The 25648-nt window shown below is 47.4% G+C and overlaps 1 long non-coding RNA gene across 1 annotated transcript in view; it reads left to right on the forward strand.

Moving 5' to 3' along the window:
- Positions 1–24748, forward strand: part of LOC147913737 (uncharacterized) — a 42495-nt gene extending 17747 nt beyond the window's left edge. Inside the window, exon 3 of the long non-coding RNA XR_015556362.1 lies at positions 24557–24748. This is a non-coding gene — a long non-coding RNA (uncharacterized LOC147913737). The remainder of the gene's footprint in view (positions 1–24556) is intronic.
- The last annotated feature ends 900 nt before the right edge of the window (positions 24749–25648 follow it).

Genomic DNA, 25648 nt, shown 5'->3' on the forward strand with positions numbered 1-25648 from the left:
TTCTGTCTCCTAAGTATCACCAGCATTCTCCCCTCTGTCCCTCCACAACTTCTCTAGGTCTGGCCCTCATCATTCATATCAGCTAGAATCGAGTATCAGAAAACTCTGCTACCTTGGCTTAAAAAGGCAAAGGGTGTATTTTTCATGTCCAAAAAGAAGTTTGAGACAAGCAGTCCAGAATTGGAACAGAAGCCCATAGATGTCCTCAGGGGCCCTGGCTCCTCTAATTTTTCTGTTCCACCATCCTTAGTGTTGGTGTTGGTTCTCATGGTCACAAGATAGCTGCTGCTTCTCCAAGCATCACTTCCACATGCCAGGCCATATCTCCTCTAACTGAGAGCCTTTGTTTTTTCATTTGGGAAGAAAATCCCTCTGTAGCGTCTTTCATCCACATCTCTTTGTCCAGAACCATGTCACACGACTCCCACTGGCTGCAGGGAGTCTGAGTAGATGAATATTTCACCTTCCAGGCTCTATAGTAGAGGGAGGCGGGGAAAAGGGAATGCATATGGCTTTGGGTAGCAAATCTTGGTGTCGGCTACATCATCTCTTACCACAGCAGCCTCCTGACTGATGTTTCTGTCTCCATTCTCCCCAGAGCATTCGTGTCTTAGGGGCATAAGAAACCATTACATCTAGCGAATCAATGATAATATAGTGGTAACAATAATACCAATGAAACCGAGCAAGAAGAGGTTAAAAAATCTTCCCTGGGCTAGAAGAAGAGAGCAAAACCTTTGAGATAAGCTTTGCTAACTGCAGCTGTGCATATTCAACATAATCAACTGTTGCTTAAAACTGCCCAGGTTTTTCTGTCCCTCCTGAGTATACGAGTGAGCTGCCTCTCCCAGGAAATCAAGGTCCAGACATGAAGCTTCAGCCTCATAAGGCCAAATACAGGCTGAGGATGAAAACTAACCAGAAAAGTCCAGACAGTCAGGGAAGGAAGTTCATTCTTGAAGGCCCAACACAGGCTGGTGAGAAGGTGCCAACCAGCACGTCCCTCCCCTTACCTAAAACCCCAGCACGCGCTCTCCCTCGCAACCTGTAAAACCCCTTGCCTCCCATCTTTCGGGGAGATGGGACAAATTTGAGAGCTCTTGTCTCCTGGCTGACATCACCCGAAATAAAAACTCTTTCCTTACCGTAAGCCTGGCGTTCTACTTTTATTTGGCCCCTCTTGTGTGGCGGGTCAATGACCCGGGTATGTATCCGGTAACACCAATGGCAGATGTTTGCTAGATGTGCAGCTTGTATGTTGAACATTCAGGACTTGTGAGGTATAATCCTGAAAGCCACTTTATCATTGTCACCCCTGCCCCTCTAATCTTGGCTTGAGAAGAGCTGTCCCTTCCCTGGTCCTGGATAAAAATGCAGGTTGTACCCATGGCTCCGCTGGTCACCTGAGGCAAGAGGAAGCTCTATGGCCACTGCAGAAGAACCTTGGTTCTGAAATTGGAATGTATTAGTCGGCACTAAAGTGTCCTTCCAAGGTAAGATGCCTCCCTCCCCTCCAGCTGGGGCCAACTGCAGACGGGGCGCCAGCTTTGGGAAGGGGGACAGTCCTTCTCTCTTTTCTGTTGAAAGCTGCTATTTCTGACTCCTTGGGGTTGTGGAGCATTGGGTGGAGGGATGGGGAAGGAAGGAAGAAAAGGGGTCCGGAAAGTTCTTATCTGCCTAGTAGGTCATCGCATGGCTTCCTGATCTTTGGCCCAGCAGATGGGAGCTGACGTTCTCTGCCGGGCACTGGGTGGATTTTCTGCAGATCCCACTGCTGTCATCCCACTCCCATTCTGTCCCTGGACACTGCTGCCCCGTCAGCTCCTGGATTACCCACAATCCACTTCCACAGACCCTCTCAGTTGGTAGAGGTCTCCTGACTGCAAACCCTGTGTCCTTTCCTTGACCCTGAGACAAACATTTGTGTCCAAGTGGTTTATTAAGGAGGTGCTCCCAGGAGAAACCTGTAAACAAATTGGGAAAGGAAGACAGGGAAGGGAAACAAGCCAAGCAGATGTGCGAAATTAGGTGCAGAAGGCCCAGCATCAGTCTGATTACGTGTGAAGATCTGGGGTATGTGTATTACACCTCAGAGCTCGTCCCCACTCCCAGAAAGCTCGCTGGGCTTCCACGCTCTCACACCAGACAGTCATTGGCCACGAGCTGCCCCAGGGGACTGCAAAGGTCAAAGCCACTCCAGTAGCCCAAGAGCAGGCTTCCAAAGAGAGTTTGCAGGTGCAGCCTTTAGATGCAAAGCATCAAAGCACAGGACAGGTTGGAGCCATCTAGGGGAATATGGGTGGGGCACCGACAGTGTCCCCAATACACTCCTTACTGGGCTGGTTTATTTGTTTCCCAAGCTGGTTTTCCAGCCATCAGCCCCCTTGTTTATCCTCATAGCTTTAATCTTCCCAGCGTTCCACGTCTAAAACTCCCTTCTGAGAGGCTGAACCCAGTTGCAGTGGGAGGAAAAGCATGCATCGAGTGTCTCTCTGCTGGAGGCCACCACCATCACTCCCCCATTCTCCCAACATCCATCACAACTCATCACCATTCTCATAAACTTGGACACACATTCTGTGTATTTCCATAATGTTGTCAGCTGCCCCTATAGCAGCGAGAATATATTTCCCCATTTTAGAGTGCTGGTAACTCAATTTATAGCAATTTATTCCACAAAAGCAGACAGTAACTCAACTGGCGAGAGGAAAAAAAAATCCTACCAACCCACCACTGTCTTTCCGTGCTAGAAATCAAAATGGTAATGCATGGAATAGATTTCTGCAAGTAATAGGCTTGGTCGGCAGACGTGTGAGCTGAGTTAAATGCCTTTTAAGTAAATCTCAGTGTGAGTTATCTGTTCATTCAGACGTGCATGCACGGAGACAGAGGGAGGCTGTGTGGACAGATGGCGCACGCTGTAACTTTCATTATCCCACACTGGGATTCTTTGTTAATAACCACAGTCAAAGGGACTGCAGACTTTCTGATCGCTGGGATGGGTGGCCACCAGAGTGAGGTTGAGGCATTCATTCATTCATTAATTCGTTCCCCAAGACTTTGTGAGGCCCAAGATGCACCAGGCTTTGTGCTCGGCATTGGAGGCACAGAGATGCTGAGACGGATCAGACAAGGTCCCAGCCCTGCAGAGCTCACAGTCTGATGAGGGAGACAGAGCGACAAATAGGTCAGGTGATGAAGTGTTAATGAGCTAGGAGGGTAGGCAAGTTCACAGGCTCTGCAGTCAGACCAGCAAGAGCAAGATGCTTAACCTCAGTTTCCTTATCTCTAAAGTAGGGGTAGAAAGAGTGCCTACCTCAGAGTGGATGGGAGGATTAAGTGACAAATGCATAGCAGAGTGTCTGACTATAGTAAGTGCTCAATAAATGTTATTGTTGCTGTCTATCATTATTATGATGTCTGTCCGGGGCCAACGTGAGGAGGGTCAGGAATGTTTTGATGGAAGAGGTGACGCTCGTTGGGAGATTTCAGTGGTGCTGGTGAGCCTAAGCCAGGAAAGAGACCTACATGCAGAGGAAGCAGGATGAGCAAAGGTTCAGAGCGAGGGGAAGGCAGTGGGGCACATTAGGAAGGGCCCTGGAGTTTGTTTTCGTCTGCACGGCTGCTGGAGCAAAGTACCACAGACTGGTGGCTTAAGCAACAGGTATTTATTTTAACACAGTTCTAGAAGCTAGGAGTCCATGATCAGGCTTCCAGCTGATTCAGTTTCTGGTGAAAGCTCTCTTCCTGGCTTACAGACAACCACCTTCTTACTGCATCGACATTAAAAGGCATAGCAAAATGTGGCCTTTTTTTGTGCAGGTGCAGAGAGAGAGAGAGAGAAAGAGATCTGGTGTCTCTTCCTCTTCTAATAAGGACACCAGTCCTGTGGGATTAGAGCCCTACCCTTATAACCTCATTTAGCCTTAATTACCTCCCTAAAGGCCCCATCTCCAAATACAGTCACATTAGGGGTTAGAGGTTCAACATATGAATTTTGGAGAACAGAAACATTTGGTCGGTAACAGAGTTGTTGGAAAACTGGATCTAAGGCTCATGTTTCTCTACTTACTAGCTGTGTGACCTTGGGAACTATAAAATTAGGTCAATTATGGCTAACTCTTGGGACTTTTGTATGAATTAATTCAGGTAATATTTTGTATGGGAATGACAGACAATGTGGAAGGCTGTGGTTACTTAGTGAAATGATGGAGCAGGATATGGCTTCCAGCAGCAGGAGCAGAACAATGCAAGGGCGAGAGCATTTTCGGTGCCCATCAGTGGAGAGGTCGTCCAACCCAGTGGCCCACTGACCCTCTGGAGAAGTAAGTGCCCCAGTGTGTGCAGCAATTCTAACTTCTGTTGCAGATCTGATACTGCCATTCCGGCTGCTTTGGACAACCCACACTGCAAGAGCTATCAGGGCCTTTTGCATTGCAGGGTGCTGTACATGTCACCAGCCAGTCAAAACTATACAACATCTTCTCATTGGTCCTTTCTCAAGTCAGTACGTCCTGCCCCCTTCCTTAGCAATGGCATGCATGAAACACAAATAGAAAATTTGGACAAGCTAACCAGACCAGACAACAAGCTGATTGTAGATCAAGGAACCTCAGGAATGACCTTTAGGTTTGCGATATGGCAAGTTAATTCTACGGAATAATCATCTTGCGTAAGACCGGTTGGTGTCTCGAAGATAGCATTGCCAATTGTTGGCATGTTATGTCTCCCACAATGTTAAAAAAAATCATAACCCATATAAGTTGTAGGCCACCTTGTGTCCATTCTCAACATGAATCTCATGCAAAGAATTATCAGTACAGAATCCAAAAGAAATTGAAAAGTTAATTTATTTATTTATTTATTTTTGGCGAGAAGATTGGCCCTGAGCTGACATCTGTGCCCATCTTCCTCTATTTTGTATGTGGGACGCTGCCACAGCATGGCTTGGTGAGTGGTGTGTAGGTCCGTGCCCGGGACCTGAACCCGCCAACCCGGGGGCCACTGAAGTGGAGCATGTGAGCTTAACCACTATGCCACCAGGCCAGCACCAAAATTTAATTTTTTATTGCAATCCTCTTGAGAACATGACAAAGGGAGTCCACATTAAAAGGCATAGCAACACTTCTTAAAACTCTTTTGTCCTTATTTCTGGTACTCTTCATCTCTCTCATATTCACAGTGCTCTTTTCACCCCCATCCTCCCAGCTGTAATGACTCTCTTGTTTTTGTCCCGTCCCATCCACTTCCATCACTCATTTATTTATTCTCATTTGCATTGAGTCTCTTTTACATGCCAAGCTCTCTGAATATAATGGCAGACGGATATAATGGAGACACACAGTTCTAGCTTCCTCAAGTTTACATTATTATTTTTTTCCAATTTTGTTGAGATATAAATAAGTTTACATTCTTTGATAACTAATATTTAGTATCTTCTCCACCCTTCCTAGAAGGTCCCTAGATACTGCTAATCCTACATGAAGTTGATAACTGGGAAAGGATCATCAGGACAAGAAAAACAGAACTTCTCTTTGGAAGGAACATTCGAGGTCATCTGGTCTGATGTCTGGGGGTCTAGACTGAGAGGCCCTCTCTGCAATATTCTTGGAGTTACCCAGACTTGGCTTATCCAGCATGTCATCTCCCATGGGTAGTTGCCCTTCTATATTGTTGCCTGTAGTAACCCAACGCCTGGACCCGTAGGTGCTTGGTAAATCATTGTTGACTTTTGGATGAACAGGGAACTCCTGATTCTATGAGGCAGCCTGTTCCATTATTGGACAACTTTAACTTTTAAAGAAAATGCTTCTTGATATTGAGCCAAAATCTGCCTTCCCATCACTTAGCCTTATTCTGAGCTCTATCTACACAGAATGGCAGCTGCCAACAAAGCTTTCCTTTCTAAGACCAAATTTTAAGACAACTTCTGCAGCTCCTCTTGAGGCATTGTTTTTGGGCTTATTTCTGAGCTACACAAGGGAATTGCTCTTGGTGCTTTGTCTTGATTTCAGTGTCTTGGAGTCTTTTCTGTAGTGGGATTTGCAACGATCCCCTGTTTAGATCAAGGGAGACTCAATGACTGGGGAGGGCTTGGCTGGGTTGCAGAAAGCACTTAGTAAGCTGAAGCTCTTCCGGGACTCATCACTATCCAATCAATAGATTGAAATTGTGTGTATAGATATTGTTGCTAGGTGCTAAATTTTTCATTCATTTATTTATTCATTCAACCATTCATTTATTTATTCAACAAACATTTATTTAGCACTTACCACGTACCAAGCCGTGTGTTAATCACTGTGGGTACGGAGATGAATGAGAAACCTTTTTTTCTTAAGAAGCTCTTAGCCTAGTGAGGGAAACACACATGAAGATAAATAATTGAATATATTGTGATACATACTATAATAACCATCTGCATAAGGCACAATGGGAGCTCCAGAGAGGTAGGGCCATTCTACTTAGCAGATGGGGTCAGGGAAGTCCTCAGTGAAGATTTGATACTCGAGCTGAATTTGGAGGTAGACCAGATAGATATGTGGCATTGAGGAAGGTGTTGGAAGAAATCTCCAGGTAAAGGTGCAGAAAATGCAAAAGCTTGGGGGAGGCATGGAGGAGCATGGTCTGTTTGGGGAACTAGGTGTGTTTTTGGGTGGCAGGGTTAGAGCATGCGTGTAGGAGAGCAGCAGGATGGAGAGTGAGGCAGGGCCAGACTTTCGAGGGCAACCCCGTCATCAGCTCAGAGCCACTCTTGTGTTCTCAACACACTTTCACTCAATTCCCTATGTTTAATGTGCAGTTCTTGGCTTTATGAAGGTCAAAAAGGGACAGCCAGATTTAAAAAATCACAAAAAATTTGAACACACTCAAACGTTGAGATATAGTACAATGAATTCTCGTATATTCATCGCTTGGATTCAACAATGGTTTTTCCACATTCGCTCTATCCACTCTTTTTTTCCTTTTTCCCAGCTGAAACACTTGAAAGCAAACCTCAGACATTATGGCATTTCATCCCAACATACTTTATTATGTATTTCTAAAAAAATGGTCATTTTCTTATATAATCACAATGCTACAAGTACACCTAACAAAATAACACTATTTTCTTCATATCGTCTAATATACAGTTTATATTCAAAATTTCCCAAGTGCCTCAAAAGTATTTTTTAGGGGTTGGGGTGTTTGACTCAGGATCCAGGGAAGGTGAGTGGGAAAGGGTTTAATCTGAACTTGATCCATAGATGTATCAATAAGGACGTTGCAGTGGGCTGTAGGATGGCTCCAATAATGCCCAACTCCTGGTACTCATGCCCAAGTCTAATTCCTTCCATGTGAGTAGGCGAGAGCTGTGACTTGCTTTTAACCAATGGAATATGCAAGGGTGAAGGGATGTCACTTCTGTGAATAGATTATGGAACATTCTGATTTCCGTGTGCTCATGGACTCGTCCTCTCTTGCTGGCTTCGATGAAGCCAGCTGCTGTGTTGTGAGCTGCCCTGTGCAGAAGTCCGCATGGCTGGGAACTGAGGGCGGCTTCCAGCCAACAGCCAGCAAGGAACCAAATCCTGTCACAACCAGAGTCCTTTCAGATGAGGCCCCAGGCTTGGCAGATGCCTTGACTGCAGCCTCTAGAGAAATTCTGAAGCATAACACCCAGCCGTGTTGTGCCCAGATTCCTGGCTTCTGGAAACTGGGAGATGATAATGCGTGTTGTTTTAAATGGCTAAGTTCGTGGTAATTTTATGCAGCAATAGGTAACTCATATAGATGTGTTTGGCTGCTAGTAATAGAAAACCCAACCAGTGGCTTAAAGTATAAGGTAGGATGTTAACCAATAGTTTGCGTACCAAGAAATTAGGTAGTTACAGGGCTGTTTCAACAACTTAGTGATGTCATCACGGGCCCAGATCTTTCTTTCTGCTCTGTCATTCTCAGTGTGTTGGGTATATGTCTCCTCTCATGACTGAAATATGGTTGCCCCAACTTTGGGCATCAAGTCCTCCCCACAACGGCTAAGTGGTAAGGGAGAGAGTGTGTCTCTTATTGGGAGAAATAGCTTTCCCAGAAGCACATGGCAGACCTCTCTGAGCATCTTATTTTCTAGAACTGGGTCGATTGCCCATATAGAACCTCGTACCTGGCACAGGGAAATAATTGCATGACTAGTTTGGACCAATCAATCATGGCTTATCTCCTAAGGCTCGGCACTTTGCCACCTGAATACAATTGATGTTTTGTTAACAGGGGAGAAGGGAGAAATGGCACCTCGACAGGCCACCCTCGGAATCTGTCAGAGCAACACTGCACGCCAACAGGGGGTTACGGATGACCTTTCCACACATTAAACCTGCACATCAGGCCTCTTCCCTCAGCCTGGCAGGAGCTAGAAGGAACTTGCTCTCCCTCTGGCTGACAGCTGCAGCCACCACGGAGCTCCACTATGGTATCGTAATGGATCTGATGATAACAGCCATCCAACAAGGAGGGCAGGGACAGTTTTGAACATGTTGTGTTTTCTCCTAACTTGAAAAAAATGCACATGCATTATAAGAGGACTGTGTATCACAATGTAATGAGTCAGTAGGCGTCAAATCTGGTTCTGTGAATATCTGTGATGTCCAATGGGGAAAATAACCTCCGTGAGCTTTAGTTTCCTTATCTGTGAAACGGGGGTAATAACATCTATCTCCTAGGGTTATTGGGAGGAGTCAATAACGAGACACAGGCTAAGCACGTAGCACAGTGCCTGTTGTGTAGTGAGTACTTCCTACATCACTTACTTCCTGTATCAGTCAGGTGTCTGCTGAAGTCATGCTGAGGAACAAAGAGCCCCAAGCTCACTGGCAGGCAGCAACTAGCACTGGCTTCTCCCGCATGGTCCTGTGGGTCAGCTGTGGTTCTGCTGGGCTCTTCTGGGCTTGGCTCCAGGTTCAGGTCTGCTCCACACGTCTCTGGTCTGGGACCGGCATCTACCCAGGGCATGCTCTTCTCAGGGCAATGAGGGAACACAAGAAGCCAAGCCCAGCCGTGCAAGCACATTTAAAGTCTCTGCCCACTTCATGTCCACTCACAGTCCACTGGCCAAGGCAAGGCATGTGATCAAATTCAACACCAGTGGAGTGGGGAATTATGCTCTGCTGGGGGCACTGGAGACTCACATGGCAAAGGGCAGACACTTCTGTTACCAAGAGGCAGTGGAGAATTGGGAACCACGATCCAGCCCACCTCGGCGGAACGATACCATTACACCGTGTGTGCAAAATATAAGTGCTTGTTTTAAGACCCCAAGTTTTGGAGTGAATTATGCAGCTTTATTGCTGCAGAAACACAACTAATCCAAGCCCTTTCCTCCTTCCTGTAGTATCAAGGCAGGAAACCTCACGCTCTGTAGTTTCTTTCCTCTGAGGTGCTGTACCTTGGGTCCAGCTGGGGGAGTCCGGTGCACAGCAGCCCTGCGCAGACACGCTTTGCCTCAGCGTTTCCCCACCATAGCCAGTTGCATGTGACAGACACCAAATTAAAACTAGTTTGAGCAAAAAGGGGGTGTTTTGGCTCAAATGACCTTGGGGATGGGAGGGTCACAGCTGTGCTTCAGGGACAATAGGAATAGGGTCTTGAATGCTGCAAGGACTCTCTCTCCAGCCCATCTTTGCTTAGTTGTGTGTTGGCTTCATTCTTGCAGGCTGGCTGTGTCCCAGGCTGGGAAACGTGGTTGTAACATGCCTTTCCTCACATAGCTCAACTTCACCACCAGAGAGGGACTGAGATTCGTTTCTCTGTCCACATACCTCTGATGGGCCAGGGACAGTCAGAAGCCCAGCTCTAGGTCATTCCCCTGAGGCCAGGGTGCTGGGATCCTGCACTGGCCCAAATGGAGTAGAGCTTCTTCCTGTGGCTGGGAGCACAGAGGCTGAGAAAGGTGGCAGCCCCTATGGTTGGCGGCGTGGAAACATCCTCCCGAAGGTAGTTATGATTCCAGAGTAAGGGGGAAAGGAGGTCTCAAGATAAAATAATATATACTCACCTACTACCTCTTGAAGCCCCCAAGTTCAAGAGCGTGTCGAGAAGTGGCAGGACTATTTATTTATTAGAGCAGTTTTAGGTTCACAGCAAATTGAGGGGGAGGTACAGAGATTTCCCACATTCCCTCTGTACCGCACATGCACAGCCTCATCATTATCAACATCCCCCACCACAGTGGTAGATTTGTGACAACTGAGGAACCTACAGTGACACAGCATAATCACACAAACTCTATGCTTGATATTGGGGTTCATTATTTTTTTTTGCTTTATTGATGTCTTAATAGTTTATAATGCCATGAAATTTTGGTTTTACGTTATTGTTTGTCAGTCACCATATAAATGCCTCCCTTCACCCCTTGTGCCCACTCCCCACCCCGTTGCCCCTGGTAACCACCAAACAGTTCTCTCTGTCCATGTGTTGGTTTATCTTCTACTTATGAGTGAAATCATGCAGTGTTTGTCTTTCTCTCTCTGGCTTATTTCATTTAACATAATACCCTCCAGGTCCATCCATGTTGTTGCAAATGGGATGATTTTGTCTTGCTTTATGGCTGAGTAGTATTCCATTGTATATATATACCACATCTTTATCCAATCATCAGTTGAGGGACACTTAGGTTGCTTCCATGTCTTGGCTATAGTGAATAATGCTGCAATGAACATAGGGGTGCATAAGCCTCTTTGGATTATTGATTTCAGGTTTGTTGGATAAATACCCAGTAGTGGGATAGCTGGATCATATAGTATTTCTATTTTTAACTCTTTGAGGAATCTCCATACTGTTTTCTATAGAGTCTGCACTAGTTTTCATTCCCACCAGCAGTGAATGAGGGTTCCCGTTTCTCCACATCCTCTCCAACATTTGTTGTTTTTTGTCTTCGTGGTTATAGCCATTCTGATGGGCGTGAGGTGGTATTTTAGTGTGGTTTTGATTTGCATTTCCCTGATGATTAGTGATGTTGAACATCTTTTCATGTGCCTATTGGCCATCTGTATATCTTCCTTGGAGAAGTGTCTGTTCATTTCCTCTGCCCATTTTTTGATGGGGTTGTTTGTTTTTTTGTTGTTCAGTTGCGTGAGTTCTTTATATATTATGGAGATTAACATATTGGGGTTCATTCTTGATGTTGGACATTCTATGTATAATGACATGGCCTGACTGTTTTTATTTGCCAGCGGTGCCCATTTGATTTTTTTTTTTTTTTTTAACATTTCTCCTTCTAAAGCTGGGGTTTGAGGTTTTCTACAGGACTATGTAAGGGTTTTAACCAGGGGACTCCTGGGGACTGTAATGGGAGCCCTTTGCCAGGGGCCTTTACCCTGCATTAAGAAACGGAGGCCTAAAAACCCACTTCCTGTTGCCAGTAACTCTCTTTCTTTTCGTTCCTTCCAGGAAGGACAATTAGCATTTTTTTCGGGAGCACACCTGGTGTGTGGCTTTGTGCCATGGCTCAGTCCAGACAATGTTGACTCTCTCAGAGGGATGGGGGTCAGGATGGACTTTTTAGCAAATTCAATCTGGATGAGGGTTAGCTGAGAAGGGATGGGAATGTCCATTTATTTATTGCAAATGAGCCTGTGAAACCTTACCTATCCATATGAGCAGAAACGCCTCCAAAATGCCGTCCTGGGGAAGGGCACAGCTCAGGACCCAGCCGGGCTGTCTTGTTTAACTGGAGCAGCTGATAAAGCAGATGCCTGAGAGCAGAGCCTCGCCAGAGTGAAGGACGCCCCGGACGTAAGGACTGGCAAAGCTGCAGGGGCCGGGAGGATGTCCAGGAGGCCAGGGATTCCCAAAGGCACAGTGGAATCATTTGGAAAGTTTATAAAAATCTGGATGCCCAGGCGGAACCCCATACCAGCTATATTAGAATCTCTAGGGATAGGATCAGTAGCTTTTAAAACTGCACAGGTGATTCTAACGTACAGCCAAGTTTGAGAGCCCGTGATTATTCTAGACCAGGCGTCTGTAAACTTTTTTGTTAAAGGGCCAGATAGTAAATATTTTCGGCTTTGCAAGCTGTGTGGCCTATTGCAACCACTCAACTCTGCTGTTGTGGGAAAAACAGCCACAGACAATGTGTGAATAAATGAGTGAGGGTGGGTTCTAATAAAAATTTATTGACAAAAACAGGCGGTGGGCTGGATTTGGCCCGCAGGCCCTAGTTTGCTGATCCTTCCTCTAGACCCTGCCACACAGTTTGGGTGACAAGCCTCACCTGGGGTCTTACTGGAAATGTAGACTTTTGGGCCCTATTCCAGACCTGCTGGACCAGCACCTATATTTTAGCACGATTCTCCAAGTGATTCATATGGTACTTTTTAGACCAGTGGTTCTCAAAGCCTGGTCCCCGGACCAGCGTCCTCAGCATTCCCTGGGAACTTGTTAGAAATGCAAACCCTCAGGGCCCACACCAGCTCTGCTGAATCAGAAACTCTGGGGATGATTCTGATGTGTCTTAAAGGTTGAGAACCACTGGTGTAGACAAGTGGTTCTCAAACATGAGCTCATCCCAGGGGATTTAAATAATCCCCAGGGTCAAGCCTCACTCTGGACCAATTAATATCAGAATCTCTGGAATGGGGACCAGGCAACCAGTATTTGGAAAAAAAAATTCTGCAAGCAATTCCAAGGTGCAGGTGAGTTTGAGAACCAGTGCGATAGGCAGGATGGGGATATTCAGAGTGTGGCCTGAGCCCTGGGTGGTGCTTTTGTGTAGGAGGCCGTGTTGGGAAGGCCACCCTGGCAAGCAGGTGTGTGGCAGACACTGTTGATTGGTGAACCAACAGCTTCCCCTACCTTATTTCCCTGCTCAGAGAAACTATGTGCTTCATTTGATGCTGGGTCCTTTCTCAGCCCCATGAAGGAGACCATTATTGACCAGACTGGTGAATAGTTCGGGCATGGGTGTATGATCCAATTTTGGCCCAGGGAACCAAGAGGAAATCTATTGTCTGTTGTTCCAGAAACCTAAAAAACAAACAAACAAACAAACAAAAATACATGATAGGAAACTCCTTCTTTTTCCCTGGATGTGATGTGTGATGGCTGGCAGTGCTGCAGCCTTTTTGGGCCCATAAGGCATGCCGAAGATCACAGAGCAGAAAGCAGGCAAGCACCTGGGTCCTTGAAGGTGGTGTTGAGCCACTGAATTTGCCAACCCTGGACTTATTTGGACTTCTTGTTGTGTGAGATAATAAATTCCTTAGCCACTTTTAGTCAGATCTTCTGTTACTGGCAGCCCAGAGCAACCTAGCAGATTTGGAGGAGTAATCACTGATTTACAAATTCAGGACCATGGAGGTCTGTTTGCAGGTTTGTCACAGTCATCTATGGGAGGGGCAGGGAAGCAGAACTAACATTTACTGAACACCTACCTGGGGCCAATGGCTTTTTGTTCTGTTATCCAGGAAATATTCATAAAAATCCTGCAACAGAGGGTTATTGCCTTCATTTTACAGGTAGGACTTGGAGGGTTTGCAATTTACATCAAGCAAAATAGTGGATTCAGGATTCACACTCAGGTCTTTTTAATTCTCAAGGCTATCCATGATCTACAGACAGAGGAACAGGCTTTCTCTCCTGATAAGACTGCAAGATGTTAGACTGGGGCTCCCAGCCCCAGAGAGTCTGGGCTGCTAGGCAGGGGGCCCCCAAAAGCACGTAGTTACAGGGAACAATGCAGGGATATAGTTATCATAAGTGGAACGTAGGTAGGAATCTCTCTTGGAAACAAGGCGAAACTACTTGCAGAAGTGAGGGGCAGGGAAGGTCAAGCCAGTGGCATGGGTGACCGTGAGCTGTATCCTGAATGAAGGTTGGAGGTTGCTGTCAGCCCTGCGAGTCCCCTGGGCATCTTGTTAAAATGCGGGTTCTGATCCTGTTGGTCTAGAATGGGGCTTGGGATTCTGCAGCTCTAACAAGTTCCCAGGTGTTGCTGATGCTGCTGGTCTGGGGACCACACTTTGAGTGCCCAGTGCTTAAATTCATCGTGTTGAGGCTCAGTCCTCGCCCTGTGTCTGACGTGAGTGGGGCTGGACCCACAGAGGGCCAAGGTTGCTAAATGGCCTTTGTTGTGGGGAGAGGGGCAATCTAGGGATTGGGGCCCAGGTGCCCCCTGATTGTGGGGCTACAGGGTGAATCTAGTGCCACTGTCAAAATAGTTTCTGGAATTCTTGCCAGGGAATCACCTTCAATCCAGTCCTGCCATCTCAGCCAGGGGAGCAGTGACATAGAAGGCAATTCAGAGAAGCGATCTTTGGGGTAGTTCTCAGAAGCAGCATTTGTCTTGGGGAGAGTGTGATGTGGTGAAACATGCATGGGTTTGGGAGTCCTTCATCCACCCATCCGCCCATCCACCCATTCACGCGTGCATCCATGCAGCTATTATGCAATAGCTCTGTGCCAGAATTGTTCTAGGTCTCCTTCTGGCTCTTTCCTTGGGCCAACCACTCTATTTCTCTGGTTCTTACTTTCCTCTTCTGTAAAATGGGGATGAGCATAACGGTCACTCACAGGCTTGTTGTGAGGATTAGATAAGACGGTCTAAAAGGAACTGCTCTTTAGACCATGAAAAGGCACCACGGGTGGGGGGGGACATCTGGATGTTTTCTCATTTACCATGTCCTTCCTCACCAGGTGTTCCTAGAGGCAGCACTGGTGCGAGAAGCTCCTTGAACTTCTAACTTGTGACTGGGACAAAAAATAAATATCACCATGTGACATGGCACAGCCTCCCTCCCTCCCCAGGCTGCCAGGGGGATTCTGTCTCTGTCAGGGCGATTCCTGGGCCCTTGTGCAGGGCTGAAGTAGTGGGTTGGGGCAGAAAGAGAATCACTCAGGCTGGCCGGGCTGATGTATGCTGGGACGAGAAAGAATTGCAGAGAAATACATCTCCAAGCCAAAATGACACATCTGAAGGCTGAGAGAAAATGGAAGAAAGACAAGAGTCAAAATGGACCAAGACTGGGCAAGAGTTTGGGGAAGTTTGGAGAAAGGGAGAGGAGGAACTTTTTTTAGGTGGTGGGGTGCGGGTTCATGGAGATATTGAGAGAATTGGGGAAGAGGAGTTGTGGGATGTTTGTTGTGAGTTACAAATAGAATTTCCTTCTTCAGAAGTTTTGTGAGAGACTACAAGTAAGGATTGCAGTTGCTTTTCAAAAGAAAAAAGACAGTGTAGAGACTATTAGTTTAGAATACAAAACTGTGTCAAATGAAAGACTGTGTCGAGGCAGGCCCCCAAGGCAGGTCGGTTTTATAGGGGTTACATGGAATGAGAGTAATGATATGGAAAAGAACTAAGATTTATATATATATATATGGAGAGAGAGAGAAGAGATTTCAGGTTCTCCCGAGGAAAGGAGCTCTTTACATAAAGGAGCCCTTGACTAGGACACCATGGATGGAGTCTTGACTTGGGTGTGGGACACGTGGCACTCGGTTCCGGGTCTGCCACCACCCGGTGATGTCAGCTCCTTTAGTTCTCAGTTTCCTGCCCTGTGACTTGGCAGCACTATCCGCCACGCCTTCCTCAAGAGGGCTTTGTGAGGGACACAGCAGAATAAGAGGCGGTAAAGTATTGGGGAACAATTAAGTGCGCTGCCCACGCGCCAAGCACAATTAAAGAGGAGACTGCATTTAAGATTAAAGCATCCGCAGCAGATACTGCGCACAGCCTCCCCCATAATCATTTCCCCAAAGCATCCAGGTTTTGTTCAGGTAACGGGGGCCCAGGTTGAGCCCCTCCCCAGCTTGGGGGGGGCGCTGAATGCTGATTGGTGTAGCTGAACCAGGTAATCCCATTCTTCTGGCCAATGGCAGGTTGAGGCACAGTCATGTGATACAAATTGCCCAAAGAGGCTGCTGGGGGCCTCTGGGAAAGTTTTCCTCGTCCTTAAAAAGGGGCAGAGGGCGGAGCCTCGCTCCTTCCTGTCTTTGGACATCTTTGCAGGAAGGTGTGATGCTTTGGGCTGGGACAGCCATCTTGCAGGCTCGATGGGAAAGCCAGGAGAACCACAGAGAAACCAGCTGGATTCCGCACGTCGTGGAGCTGCCGATTTATCCAACCTGGAAGCAGTTTGCCTCTGCGCTTCTTGTGATATAAATAAGCACATTTCTGTGAGCCGCTTTCAGTGAGGCATCCATTACTGCACTCGTTCCTCGTTCATTCATTAGATCATTTGTTCCACAACTATCTGTTGAAGTCCCGCCATGTATCAGGACCCTTCAAGATACTGGGATAAGGCGTTGATATCCCTGCCCTCATGGAGCTTACTCATGGAGAAAATGGACAAATCAATAAGTAAAACAGAGAATTTCAGAGAGGGATGAGGGCCGAGGAGCAAAATAAAGCAGGAAAGGGTGCTCCTGGGGTAGGGGTGACCTCTCCACGGGCAGAACCGAATCAGGATGAGTCCAGAGGATGAGGGTGCCCCAGGGTTCCTGGGCTGCTCCTGGGGACTGATGCAAATGAGGATAAAGTGCATGATGGGAATATCCCTGGGGGTCTCCAGGCAGTTGGCAGTTGCGAGGTGGTGAGTATTGGGCCTGGGGAGAGGGAGGAAGGAGCCCACCTTGTTCCGGGCCCCTCTTTCCTCGCCCGAGGGGATGTGTAGACTGAAGGAGGTGGGCGTGCTGACGTGGAGCACGCGGATCTCCCGAGCGTCCTCTAGACTCTGCAAGGCATCCCAAGAACGGAGCGTGGCCGGACGTGGGACTGCCGTGGAGTGTAAGGGGAGGCTCGCAGGGCCAGCACGTTTGGCGGGGGAGTCTGCACACTGCATAGCCGTAAATGGTGGCCCCAAAGGGTCAGGCTTCCAGAATTCCTCAGACCAGTGTGCTGGGTTTTATCTTCCGGGAAGCCATCGCTATCATCCGGTTTGCCTTCTGCTCCTGTTCCAACTGAGAGTCCCAGAGGGGGCGGTGGCGCTCCAAGTCTCCCTTCCCGCACCCCATCACCGCCCGCCCCAAGCCCCAGAACAGCCGGCTGAGGTGCAGGTTGATCTGTGGTGTCAGTCAGTCTCCAGTCATGACGCGCCTGTTCCAGCACCCCCGCCCCTCACAGGCACCCCCGAGGGAGCAAAGCCCTCTCAGGATGCGCCTCCCCAGGCTGTTACTCACCATGCAAATTCCAGAGTTAGCAGGAAAGGCCAAGAGTCTGCGTTGATTAGCTTTCTAGAACCTGCCTTGCTGGCAGTGCTTACACAGGGTGAGGAGCTTTCCCCAGGCCCTTGCCCTGCACAACCTTTGCACAGCGTTACATCGTGGCAAGAGCCAGCCTCAGAGCGAGGGCTCCATTCCAATTCAGCCTCCAGCACTTACTTACCAGCTGGTTGCTTTAGGTCAATCGTGTAATGTCTTGGAGACTTGCTTTTCTTATCTGTAAAAGATGAGGACAATGCTCACCCCATAGGGTTGCTTGCTGTGGGAATAGGGATAAGCGGGATAAGGGATGGGTAGAGGAAAAATGTTATGTTGTGTTAAGAACCTGCGGCCTTGGTAAGACTCCCCGGGTTTGAATCCCAGCTCCTCCACTTCCTCGCTGTGTGAAGTTGGGCAAGGGCAGGACTTGGGGCCTCAGTTTACTCATCTGTTGAATGGGCATATTAATGACACCTGCATTACGGGGTTGTTAGGACTGGATAAGATAACGCAGGTGAAGCTCTTGGCATAGTGTCTGCTGCACAGTGAAGTTTCACTCAATGTTTGACATTATTATTATTGCTAGAACTCTTATTTCAGATTACGTGATTTTTGGTTGGAAGACTCTCTCCTGGACACACCCAAACCCTTGGGGAGTTAGTGGTATGAACAAGGAAAGGGAACCCAGGAGTCTTGACCCTCTAGTCCTCCCAAGTCCAGCTAGGTGTGTAAATGTGATCCTATTTTACCCAATGAGATTTAAGTACAAGTCAGCTGGAGCGTGGGTGGGCCTTCTGAGAAAGCTTTTGCCTTACTGGTAAAAGGGATAGGTAGAGTTATCTTTACTCTCCTTTGCCTTTCATCCTGCATGGAATGTGGGCATGATGCCTGGAGCTGTAGCAGCCATTTTATAACCATGAGGTAAAGGACCATAGAATAGCAGGGACACTGCCCTGACATCACTGAGCTACTAAATCAATTCTGGCAGCCCCTTGATTCTTTGTGTTAGTCTGATGTTCTGTTACCGGCGGTGGAAAGCATCCCTAACTGATAGAGCCCCTGTGCCTTCCCCTTGTTGAGCTCCATCTTACAGGTGAAGGCACTGAGACCTTCAGACAGGAAGGAGGGCCTGTACAGGAGGGTGGGGGCCGAGGAAATGCTGGCTGCTCAGACAGAGCACTAACCCTTTGATCTAGCCATTTTTAGAAGCTGCTTTCAGTTCTCACTAGCCTCAGGGGCCTCATTCCAGCCTGTGACTTAGGGCTGAAATCTCAGTTACCAGTTAATAATACAGGCTGCCGCAAGGTAAGGTTGCAGGGGCTCCTTGCTGCACCGTGCTCCGTGAATACATAGCGTTATTGTTATTAACCCTCCCCTGTCCCCTGAGCCTCTAGGAGCCAATGAGAGTGAACCATTTCACTCGTCCGAGAGACAGCGAGAGCAATGTAATTTTGATATAATTCTCGGCCCCTCCGAAATGTGCCTGTGCACTGCTCAGAGGTGGGAGGAGGGGAGAGTGTGCAGCCAGAACATTCCTCGCGGGTGGGAGGAGAGATGTGGCCGCTCCAAGGAGCGTCAGGCTCCATTTAAAGGCCCATTTTCCATGTGACACTTTATAAATTATTTCAAATATAATCTTGAGTATAATCAACAGTCCCCCTCTGCCTCCCTCCCTGCACTCCCGCCTCTTCCCCCGCCAACCTTCGGAGGAAAGATCTCAGGTAAGGTTGTTCTTCCATTGATGCCCCCAGCACTGCAGGAGGCTGAAATTACCGCTTAAATGACCTCTTAGCTCAAATGAGGGTAAATTCATGCTGACTGACCACGGAGCGGAGACAGAGTAAGTTGCGCTTCTGTGGCCCAAATGCGATGAATTCATACTGTGATTAATGAATGAATTAGGCAGTTGTGGGCGGGGCACTTACTCTAGTTCATGTATCTGATCCACTTGCTGGAAGCAGGGTCTCTGCCTGACTTATCTCCACAAGGCAGAGGCTGTTTAGTTACTGAGTAAGTGATGGATGCTGGTGCCAGACTTCCTGGGTTCCAATCCTGGCTCTGCCACTTAGCTGTGTGACCTTGGGCAGGTTAATTTACCTCTCTGTGCCTCAGTTTCTTATCTGCAAATGGGGGATAATAATAATACCTACCTCCTGGGGTTGTTGTGAAGCTTAAGTGAAGTAATGTGTGTAAAGCTCTTAGCGATAGCTCTGAATGTGTTAGCTGTATCACTGTGCCTGACACAGTGCTGGGTGTGGTTAACACTCAGGAAGGGTAATTACAGTAGAAAGAGCAGCTAACAATTACTGAGGCCTTACGCTTACCAAGGTGCTTTGTTAAGCTTGTTGCGTTCATTATCCCATCTAATTCCCGAGCCAACACTATTCATTCATTCATTCACTCCCTCACTCATTCGCCCTGGTTACCGGATGCTGCACTGGGGTAGGCATCGTGCACACAGTGGAGAACCCAAGAAACAAGGTCCCTTGTTACATTAGTAACAAGTGAGTTGTTAGTTTACATTCTTGTGGGGAGACAGACAGTAAGCTAACAAAAGTGTAATCTACAGTGAAACGTTATAAAGTGACAGAATAGATGCTCTGGGAAGGAGAGCATCCTGGCAAGCGCTGTATTAGACAGGGCGGTCTCTCCATGGAGGTCACCGGTGTGGAGACCCCAGTGATGGGAGGGAGTGGCCATGCTCCTCTCAGGATTGAGAGGGTTTAGACAGACATTCTGCTCTCATGGGCCTTCTGTTTTGGTTGAAATTCAGATGTGATGTTGGACCTATGTCTTGACATGAGTACAGCCATGTTTGGCCGCTCCATTGACCTATAGCCACCAGCACAAAAAGAAATATAAAAGCTGCTTTCTGCGTGGTGGAAACTGGCCCTTCTCCCGTGGAGATAGTTGCAATGTGTGAAAATTTCAAGGCCCTTCGGGCACTGCAGCCTGGGGCAGACTGGCCATCTGTGCCAGGCTGTGACGATAACCAGGGTAAACAATGCACGTACACAACTACTGGGCTGGGACGTTAGCCAGGGGGCTCAGTGCACGTACGCCACTGATAACCATTTGTGCATGAAAACACTAAATGCTTGCTCTGCAAACTCTGTAATTGCTTACTCTGAAAATTACTGATGGTACCAAAACTGCTGGAAACTGAGCCCTAGTGCGAGTTCCACCTGTGGAAGGGACGCCTTGCCCAGGACGTGTGATTCCCGCTCAGCCGTGTCAATTGACAGGACTCTCCCAGCAGTGGGGCGTGGATGTTGTGAGTAATTGACTTATTGTGAAGTAGTTGATCTGGTGTGTTCTCTTTTCCGTCAACCTCGTGTTTCTCTTTCCAGTTGATTTATGTCATTTCCCTTCAGTTGATCTGGTGTTTCCCTTTCCAATCGAGCTGATGTTTTTCCCTCTTATTATATGACCTATTCGAATTTGCTATCTCAGCCGATGTGGATGTTTTCCCTTTCCAGTCGAGCTGGTGTTTTTTCCCTCTTATTATTTGACCTATTCGGATCTGTTTGCGGACTATCGCCTTTACTGTCCTCTATATAATAAAATATACCTTCAGTCCATTTGTTTGGAGTGGAAAGTTTCTTTTACGTCTCCGATCAAATCCCCCAAACCTCTCATAACCTACCAGCAAGAGTGACAAAAGCAGGGCACTCTGAGGACACAGAGCAGGAAGGCCAGACTGATTGGGTGTCTCTCCTCTGCAAGTGACAGAAACCCCACTCAACTGGATTAATGAAAAGGGAGACTTACTGGCTCAGGTAAGTGACAAGTTGGAGGTAGGCTGGCTTCAGGCATGGCTGAATCCTGGTGTTCAAATGGTGGCTTTTGGATGATGTCTCTGCTTCATCTCTCAGCTCAGATTGCCTCTCTGTGGGTTTTGTTCTCCACAGGCTCTCAGATTGTGCCTACAATCTCCACACTGACTACATGGTCAGGAGGTTGGTCAGAGTGCTCCAATTGGCCAGGCTGACTCCTGTGCCCACCCCGCCCACCCCCTGAGAATCGACAGTAGATTTCCAGAAGGAAACTCAGGCTGGTGTTCCAGGAGAAGGGCTGCCCAGCAGATGAAACCAACAGGTGTCCCTGCAAGGACCAGACTGCCTGGGGGCACAGGGCAGGGCTCCTGGTAGAAGTGATGTTCAAGCAAGTCCCGCGGCTGAAGAGGGTGGAGAGAGGCGACAGGGTAGGGAAGAGAATCAGAGTCTCAGGGTTGAAGGGGGACTTAAGGGTCCACATAATTTATCGTCCACTCTGGAACAGCTCTGGGAAGGGAAAGAGCACTATTAACAATTATGCTGGGACAACCATCACAGCAGGGATCGCTGTGGGCAAACTGCAACCTAGGGCCACCTGACTTAAAGAGATCCTTTCTGAACCTCCTCTGATGCTCAGCTCCCGTCCACATCCATCCCAAGAGCTCACCCAGCCTTGGCTTGCATGCCTTCAGGGCTGGGACTCTCCCTACTTTCTGCATAAGCCTGTTTTCTTTTGGTTCAGCTCTGCTTATTTCTTTCTCTGTCTGTTGCACCCAAATTTGTTTCTCTGAAGCTTCTATCCATTGGTCCAGGTTCCAGACTCAACACTTTGGAGTGCCACAAATTTTATTCCTCTTCTCTGAGCAGCCAATTAAATGTTTGAAGATGAAGACAAGGATTGTATGCCCTGGAAATGTCTCTTCTTCAGCCTAAACCTGTTAAGTTTCTTCCTCAATAAACCCTAGATGGTGACAATGACTGATTCATTGACTCAGCCAGATCAGAGACCATGTTGATGGCAGAAGCCTCTCTTTGCTTTGCTTGCTGCCTCTGCAAACCCTGGCTGTCCTTCACAGTCTGAGTGACAGCTTGCTTTCACCAGGAAGTGTTGTTGGACTTGATTCGTGCAAGCAGAGCCCTCGTCTCACACGGCTCCCTCCCCTTCCCCTGCTCCAGCCATACTGACCTGTCTCTGACTTGGACACGCTAATTCATTCCAGCCTCAAGGTCTTTGCACTTCCCTGTCCCCTGCCTGCGATGCTGTCCCCCAGGGCTCTGCTTGGTCCCTTCCTTTCCACACACGGAGTACAGGCTAGGAGGCCTTCTCTGCCCGTCCTCTCTATGGCTGCACTCACCCACCCACCCCCTACTCTTCCCTACGTGGCTCTGTTTTATTTTCTACACAGCACTTGTCACTCTCTGGGAGCATCCTGTTAATTTATTTACTTGCTGTGGTTGTCATCCCCGCCAGAATATAAACTGCCAGAGGGCAGGACCTGGTTTTCCTGGTTCACTTCTTTATCTCCATTGTCTAGCTCAGTACCTGCCACCTAGTAATTCTTCAATAAATATTGCCTGGATGAATGGTGGATGAGTTCCTATTGTGGGGGATCAGAATTGGCCACCCCAAAATGTGTCTCTTTGGCTTGATTATTTTTAAGGACAGAATTCTCTGAAAGAAACTTTGACCTTCCCTCTAACTACCTAAAAGAATTTAAGATAGAAGGCCTGTTCCGGGAAGGAGCTAATACCATAACATAACTGTAGTATAACATAAAGCAGATGAGATAGACAGAAAGGCACCAGCAAGCCCATTTTTTAAAAATAATTTTATTTATTTATTTATTTTTTCCCCCAAAGCCCCAGTAGATCGTTGTATGTCATAGCTGCACATCCTTCTAGTTGCCGTATGTGGGACAGGGCCTCAGCATGGCCAGAGAAGCGGTGTGTTGGTGTGCACCTGGGATCCAAATCCGGGCCGCCAGCAGTGGAGCGCGTGCACTTAACCACTAAGCCACGGGGCCGGCCCAGCAAGCCCATTTTTATCAAAGTTCTGTCTCTCGGGTCACATTGTCTATAGGTGGCCCAGCAAACACTTGTTTATCAAACATTTGCTTTTCTGTCTCCATGTGAATTGCCTTCCTCCCCCTTGAACCCCCAACATCCTCCTTTGTCTTTGGCTGAAGATGGTATTTAAGGGGGCGGCTTCCATCATTTTGGCGAGTTACTCAGCTTTCCTGGGTTTCTCCTGTGTATACATGTTATTAAACTTTGTTTTAGTTTCTCCTGTTATTCTATGTCATGTCAATTTAGTTCTTAGACCAGCCAGAAGGACCTAGAGGGTAGAGGAATTGTCATCCTCCCCTACACTATCCTTGCACAATTCTGAATTTTATGATACTCCCTGTGTATTTTGGATTTCCTCCACATGTGCCCTTCAGCATGAAGAGTTGAGTAACATTGAATGATACACATAAGCATCATATTTGGATGCGGATGCGTGGGTCCAAGTCTTGTCTTCGCCTTTTACTGACTGAGGACTTGGGGAATTCACTGACTCTGTCATTAGTGTCCTCATCTATAAAATGGGGACAAGAAAAATGCCTGAAGCACAGCGAGTGTGTGAGGGTCCCACGAGCTCATGGATGTGAAAGCACTCTGCGAGCTGAACACGCTGTGTGCCTGCTGGAAAATGGTATTGCTGTGGGACAAACTTGCCTTGTTAATAATGAGGTTGTACCGTGTGGAATTGCTGATACTCAGCCATTGTGACCTGCTAAAATGGCAATTTCATATGGTTCAACCTAACATTTCCCACCCTCAACCAAAACAGTAGTTTTTCCTGTATCACTAGCATGCTCTGGTACGTTCTTTGAGGGCAGTCCCGATATTCCCCACAAAGCTTAGCAGAGTGCTCTGCATACAGTCGGTTCTTTCACCTGAACATTTGGGTAATTACGTCTGCCCCTAGAGCAGTGAGGGGTCAAATTAAGAGGAAGTGCTTATCTCTGCTCAGAGATCTCAAGGCTGCCTTCCTAGACGCCAGATTGGAGCTGAATCTGGAAGGGTGAGCAGAAGATCAGCAGGTGGACAACAGGGCAGGAGCATTCCAACAGGAGCCACGTGTGCAAAAGTGTGACAGTGAGAAGGCATGGTGCATTCTGGGAACTTCAAGTCTCGTCTCTGGGCAGCATGAAACCTTTCCAGATGAAACCAAGATGTTAGGGTCTCTCCCTCCCCAGCACCCCTGTCCCACTCACTATCTCTACTATTCATTTAGCCCTTTGCACCTCTGTTGTGGTTACTGTTATTTTTTTTTATTTTTTAATTTTTGGTGAGGAAGATTCGCCCTAAGCTAATACCTGTTGCCAATCTCCCTCTTTTTTGTTGAGGAAGATTGGCCCTGAGCTAACATCTGTGCCTGTCTTTCTCTATTTTGTATGTGGGTTGCTGCCACAGCGTGGCTTGATGAGCAGTGTAGGTCCACGCCTGGGATCTGAACCTGTGAACCCGGGCCGCCGAAGTGGAGTGTGCCGAACTTAACCACTATACCATGGGACCGGCCCCTGGTTACTACTGTTTTTGATCTCCATCCATGTTCTTTCTCCTAGGAGCGGGTGAGCATCTGAAGACAAGGAGCCTGGTCCTTCTGTAATCTACGCAGAGCGTCATCACCCATCTCACCAAGCTTATTGTCGTCAAACAAATGGGGGTCGATTGGAGCACTGGTCTTGTCCCTGTGAGATTTCCAATCTTAAATTAGACCAGCTCATGTTAGGGAATCAAAGTCCTCTCCAACTTGATCACAGTCTGGCAAAGTCTCTGGCTGTGGCAACAGGGAGAGAAGGGCACTTGCTTTCCTTGAGTGTTAGTGATAGGCAATGTATGAAGCAATTCACTTGTTCATTTTTTTTGCAAATTTCAATTATACAGTACAATGTTATGAACTATAGTCACCACGTTATACATCAGATCCTCAGACCTTGTTCATTTTACAGTTGAAAGTTGATACCCTTTTACCAAGCTCTCCCTATTTCCCCCACCCCCAGCCCCTGGCAAGCACTTTCTACACTCTGTTTCTATGAGTTTGACTTTTCTTTAGATTCCGCGTATAAGTGACACCATGTAATATGTGTCTCTCTCATTTCACGTAGTATAATGCCCTCAAGGTCCATCCATGTTGTTAAAACGGCAGGATTTCCTTCTTTCTCATGGCTGAATAGTATTCCATTGTATATAAATACCACAGCTTCTTTATCCATTCATCCATTGATAGACACCTAGATTGTTTCCATGTCTTGGCTATTGTGAATAATGCTGCAATGAACAGATATCTTTTGACATCCTCTTTTCATTTCTTCTGGAAGTATGCCCAGAAATAGAATGCTGGATTATATGGTAGTTCTATCTTCAATTTTTTGAGGAACCTCCACACTGTTTTCTGTAGTGGCTGCACCAATTTACATTCCCACCAGCCGTGCACTAGGGTTCCCTTTTCTCCACATCCTTGCCAGCACTTGTTATCTCGTCTTTTTGATGATAGCCATTCTAACATGTGTAAGGTGATATCTCATTCATTCATTACTTCATTACTTCATTTTTGGAGCACCTAATATGTGCCAGGCACTGCCCTAGCAGGGGGTATATAACAGGACCATGTTCAGAGTCCTCTACCATGATTAGGTACCAAAAGAAGCACCTGC

This window comes from Ceratotherium simum, chromosome 25 (genome assembly GCF_057802395.1).
Source record: "Ceratotherium simum simum isolate JZ-2026a chromosome 25, ASM5780239v1, whole genome shotgun sequence".
NCBI classification, from domain to species: domain Eukaryota; kingdom Metazoa; phylum Chordata; class Mammalia; order Perissodactyla; family Rhinocerotidae; genus Ceratotherium; species Ceratotherium simum.